Source organism: Chiloscyllium plagiosum, unplaced genomic scaffold (genome assembly GCF_037043375.1).
Source record: "Chiloscyllium plagiosum isolate Xiang-an unplaced genomic scaffold, Cpla_swu_hap1 HiC_scaffold_35, whole genome shotgun sequence".
NCBI classification, from domain to species: domain Eukaryota; kingdom Metazoa; phylum Chordata; class Chondrichthyes; order Orectolobiformes; family Hemiscylliidae; genus Chiloscyllium; species Chiloscyllium plagiosum.
Window position 1 is genome coordinate 21641779 of NW_028270173.1, and position 6000 is coordinate 21647778.

Here is a 6000-nt window from a genome sequence, read left to right on the forward strand (position 1 = left end):
TCTATACGCTTGAGGGGAAAAAAACTTCCACGCTTATCCAGCATCTCCTTATAAATCAAACCCTCTAGTCTTGGTACCATTCTTGTAAATCTTTCCTGTACCATTTTCAGTTTAATGACAAACTACTAATGGAAGTGCGAGAAGAATTGTATGTCGTCTCCAAATGCAGCCTTGCCAATATCCAGTACAGTCTCAATATGACATCCAAACACCAATACGCAATGTTCTGACCAATGAAGGCAAGCATGCTTAATGTCTTCTTCACAACTTTGTCTACCTGTGACGCCACTTTGGAGAAATTACATACCTGCACCCGAAAGTCTCTCTGTGCAAGACTAAATGCCAGGGGGCCTAAATTAACTGTCTCAGTCCAGCCCTGGTCTGTCTGACAAAAATGCAATACCACACATCTATCTAAATTAAAATCCATCTGCCACTCCACGTGTAAGAAGGTCGGGTCAAGCTTCGGTCTTGGCTGATAAGTGGCAAGCATTGACGTGCCACCTAAAACCATTAAAACTATTTAACTCCACCCCCAATGCCCACACCCACAAACATGTATTGTCTTCAGGACACACTGCAACAACTGAAGAAGGCTCCGAGGACAGCATCCTCCAAAGTGGTGGTCTCTCCGATTTAAAAGCACAAGGACAGCAGATACAAGAAACAATACCACTGTCAATCCCCATTCATAGCACCACCATCCTGCAATGGAAATATTAACCATTCCTTCACTGTCACTGGTCAATAATTCCCGTGGTGTCAGTCTTAATCCATTCTTTGATATTGATTTGGTTGCTGCATCGTCAACCAACTCTGACAATACATCTGACAGTTTCAGTGAGCCAAGGGTTAACAAGTTCCACTGTTTTCAGCCAGCAAGTCCTTGCATCTCATCGCTAACCTGATGCCTACTACATGTAGACCTGTAAATGTTTGTTACTGCATTCTCTGAGCCAACCTTTCATCATTCTAACCGCCTCTATCAATTGAGTCTCTTTCATTTAGAATTGAATTGAATTTATTGTCACGTGTACCGAGGCAAAGTGAAAAGCTTTGTCTTGCAAGCGGTACAGGCAGATCACAGAGTTAAGTAGCACAGATAGTAAATAATAGGTAAAAAGCAGCAAAAACAAAAACACAGGTACAGGGAAATGTCAAGAGTTTGTGAGTCCAATCAGTATTCTAACAACAGTAGGGTAGAAAAAGTTACAAAACCAACTGATGCGTGTGTTCAGACTTCTCTACCTTCTCCTCGATAGGAAAAGTTGTGACCGGGGTAGGATGGATCTTTGAAAATTCTAGCGGCCTTTCCTTGACAGTCGACCTGGTAGATGGATTATATCCAAAGAAATAAATCCAATGCTTATATTTCTGCTTCACAGTTATAGGGAATTTGTATCTGGTATTATCCCAGTTGATCTCTTCGATGCAATCAGTATTACCCCCAAACTGTCAATGTGACTGCAAAAACCACATTAAACTTGAAAATTGTGGTCTTGCTAACATCTGGTTTAAATTTACTGTACATCCCATCATTTGCAGATAGTTGAACCAAATTGGTCATATGTTAAGAAAAGATTTACAAGGATGTTGCTAGGTTTGGAAGATTTGAGCCAAAGGGAGAGGCTGAATAGACTGGGGCTGTTTTCGCTGGAAGCTGAGGGGTGAATTCATAGAGGTTTATAAAATCATGAGGGGCATGGATAGGGTGAATAGACAAGGTCTTTTGCCTGGGGTGGGGGAGTCCTTAACTAGAGGTGAGAGGGGAAAGATATAAAAGGTACCTAAGGCGCAACTTTTTCACACAGAGGGCGGTGCCTGTATGGAATGAGCTGCCAGAGGAAGTGGTGGAGGCTGGTACAATAACAGCATATAAAAGGCATTTGGATATGTCTATGAATAGGAAGGGTTCAGAAGGATATGGGCAAAATGCAGGCAAATGGGACTAGATTTGGTTAGGACATCGGATTGGAATGGACACGTTGGGCTGAAGGGTCTGTTTCCGTAATCTTAATCTCCATGACTGTGCGTGTGTTATTCTGCAACTCTGAAATAGATGGGGCTTCGCCCAGGCTTTCAGGATCATATGAGTTGCATTGAGAATTACAAAAAATAGATGGGGTACAAATGTGTTTTGTTCATTTGAGAGACAGTTAACACCAGTGAAGTTGACATCTATTGCCGAGAGGGCAGCTATGAGTAACCCAGATGACCATGGACCTGATGCCACAGGTAAGCAGACCAGGTAAAGGTACCAGAATTCCATCCCTTCGTTCTGAAATGGCAATTAACTTTCAGGCTTGACAATCACTAATGGCCAGACAGTAAATATAGCTTTTTTATTGAATTGAAATTTCACAAATGATGTGATTTCAATCTAGGCATCCAGGATTTTAGCGTTGGTTTCTGGATTGTGGGCCCAGTGAGTTTATCATTACATCAGCACCTCCCCATGTCAATGTAAATTAGTAACGTGGTTTACAGAGCAGCGAGGAGGGATATTTAAGCATATTTTTCATCTCCTCCCTGAATCTCCTCTGGGTCAGTGCATAAATACAGGTGTTTGTGCAGGAGCTGATGCACAGCAGCAGGAACGCGACCCTGATTGCCACATAAAGTGAGCTTGAACCTTGGAATGCCACAAGCTGAGAAACACCGACACAGATGTGGATGACAGTGATGGGTGCCGACAGCACCATAAAGCAGCCGGAGATGGTAAAGAGCAGAATGATGGAGGTCTTCCTGCTCTTCAGCTCAGGGTCTCTGCCCATTTCCCCAGCACCACCTCTGCTGCTCTTCAGGGCCCGGCGAGCTCTGCTGGCCACTAGGATGTGGTGGGCAGTGAGAGAGTTCAACAGCAGCAGCAGGGGAATAGGAACAAACAAGTTTGAGATGTTGGTGAGCCACCGGTGAGCTGCCCAGGCTGGTGAAGTGTGGTAGCTGGCGACTGTACGGCAGCCCCACTGTACATTGTTCAGAACGTGAGTGGGCTCATAGCGAAAAGGCAAGGGGATGTTGACCATGATGTTAAGAGCGCTCATGATGATTATAACGATATTGGCTGTTCTTTTCGTGCAATAACACACCTTTAATTTGTTGCAGCAAATTGCTACAAAGCGATCAAAGGTGAAGGCGATGGTAAACCAGATGGAGAGTTGGATGCTGAACCCTTGCAGGAAGACATTGAGTCGGCAGGCCGGAGTGTATTTCAGCAGTGAGCCCGGGAAAAAATCCCTGATGATCTGGCTCACGATCACGTTGAAGACAAGGACCATCAGATCTCCCGTTGCCATGGCAGTCATGTCATGAGTGACTCCTTCAGAAAGGCCGCACTTCCCTTGGGAAAGAATCAGTACTGTCATCAGGTTCGCTGTAAAGAAAATCCAATCGTGAAATGTGTCAAAACGCCCAGCAGGAGGCACACTGTCAGCGATTGACAGTCAAGACTGTGGGATGCTGTATGTAATTATATACTTGTACAACTGTGAAGAACAATGACATTTCATTTGTAATCCATGGTCTCTGTCCTGGGCGTAATTGGCTTAAGGTTAGGGATAAGGTTAGAGTAATTGCAAGACGATTTCAGGAATAATATAAAAGTGGTTAACACTTTGCACCACTTAATCTCCCGTTTCAAGAAAACACATCTTATTGCTTTTGAAGCAGCTCAGAGAGGATTCATTTGTCTCATTCCATTGATTAAAGACTAATTTTGCGAAGAAAGGTTATGCCTATATGAGTTTGAGTCCAGAAGAATGTTGTGATCTCACTGAAACATCTAAAACCTTGATGGGAATGCAAAAATTAAAATACCAGGAGCGAGTTTCTTCTTGAGAGGAAGGATATAAAGAAGGGGACACGGTTTAAGGATGAGCAGTTTCTCTTTTCAAACAGAGATAAGGAAGTTTGTCTTCTCTCAGAGAATGGTGATGATGTGAAATCCTCTTCCTCGAAAGGTCGTGAGGGCTGGGCCTACGGGACTGAGTTGGATAAATTTTGCATACATCAGTGAGTCGACCCCCATGGAATGCAGGCAGGAGGATGCAGCTCATTCAGATCAGCCAGTATCCTCCCGAAAGTCAGAAGGTGTTCAAACGACCAATTGGTCTATTCCTACTCCTAATCCATGTGTTCCAGCATTCCTTTTCTCTGGTTAATGGCCGTCAAAAAAGTTGCCTTCTTAAAATGTCTGCCACTGTCATCAATAAACTGTCGACTTCAGCATTAAATATACATAAGGACTCTCCCTACATAGCTCCCTCAGTGCTCACAACCCCTGGAGAGCAAGTGTTCCTCCTCACCTCAGTCTGAAATTGACACAACTTTCTTCTGAGACTATGCCCTTTTGGCTCTCCCCAAATAGAACAGACAAGAAGAATGCCACAACAGCTCGTCACCAGTTAACAGGAATTTCAAGGATCACAAGGGTGAGATTGACAATTTCCATCAGAAAGTACTTTTGATCCCATTTTCAGGTGGAAGCAGGAACAGTGAAAGCACTCTCCCATCAGTGGAAACACCTTCACAGCATTTACCCCGACAAGCCCCTGAAGAATCTGATATGTCTAAACGAGATCACCTCTCGTTCTTTTAAAAACCATTTAGTGGACTCCCAAAATGTTTAGCCTTTAGTCATTGTGCATTCCCTCCATATATGTGATCGACCTAAAAATCCCTATCTGATCTGATTTTTCTGAAATGTTATCTTTCTTTCAATAACAGAATCAAAGCTGCTCACAGAAATCCTGATCTGGTCTCACCAATACCTTGTACAATAGCAGTAAGATTTCCCTACTCTTACACTCCAATGAATACACGTATGAACAGGTTCAAGAAAAGTTTCTGAATATTCGAGTGCTGAATGGTCTCTCTAACTTCAAATAATGTTGACTTTGCTAATGTTGATCTTGTGTTGTAAAATCCCTGTGCATTTGTAACCTGTATGTTTCAGATCATCTGAACACCCATGATCTGTATGGTATTGTTTGCTATGATCTGTCCGTACTGCTCGCAAAACAAACTTTTTTTTTTACTGTACTCATGTACATGCGACTAAAGTAAATCAAATCAAATCAACTCTTGAAATTAGGCTTAACATTCCATTTCCTTCCAGATTACCGGCTGCACCTGTGTGCTAGCTTTGTATGTTCGATGCATAAGTATCCCTTTGTGTTCCAGATTTCTCCAGTTTTTTTCTCATGAAATAAAACTCTGTCTCTTGTTCTACTTTCCAGAATGAACATCTTCACCTGATCGCATGTTTGACTCCATTTGCCAACTTGTTGCCCGCAATCCCCACCAATATCTCGCTGTAAACTGCTGACGTACCTCTCATAATCTGCCTTTCCACTTCTGTTTGGGGTCATCTGCAAATTTGGCTATCATGCATTCACTTTCTTCCTTCAAGCCATTAATGGATACTGTAAAGAGTTGCAGTCCCAGATCCCTGTGGAACCCAATGTTCATAGAACGCCAAACTCAATAAAAACCCTTATCCTCAATCATTACTTCTTTGCGTGTGGCCAATTCTCTATCCAGAACAATGCACGACCTCCAATAGCATGGGGATCTTATTTAATGGTTGAACCTTCGGTGGCTACCTTGTTGAGGGGATTCTGAAACATCAAGTAGAACACATCTCCAGTTGCCGCTATATCTATACTGGTTGAGTCTTCCTTAAAACAATCAAATCAATTTGTCAAACAAAATTTCACTTTCATAAAGCTGTCCTGTCTGCTGGATGAGATTAATATTTTTCAAATATAATGCTATCCTATCTTTAGTAATTGATTCCAATACATTTTCTACGATAGATATAGTTATTCTTTGCTCACACCTCCCCCCGCCTTTTTGAATACAGCTGGCATGAAACCGTTAATTCTGGTGCTATTCCAATTCCAAGGATTTGGGGAAATTACACACAATGCGGCATGGTGGCTCATAGGCTAGCACTGCAACCTCACAGCGCCACGGACCTGGTTTCAAATCCCACTTCAG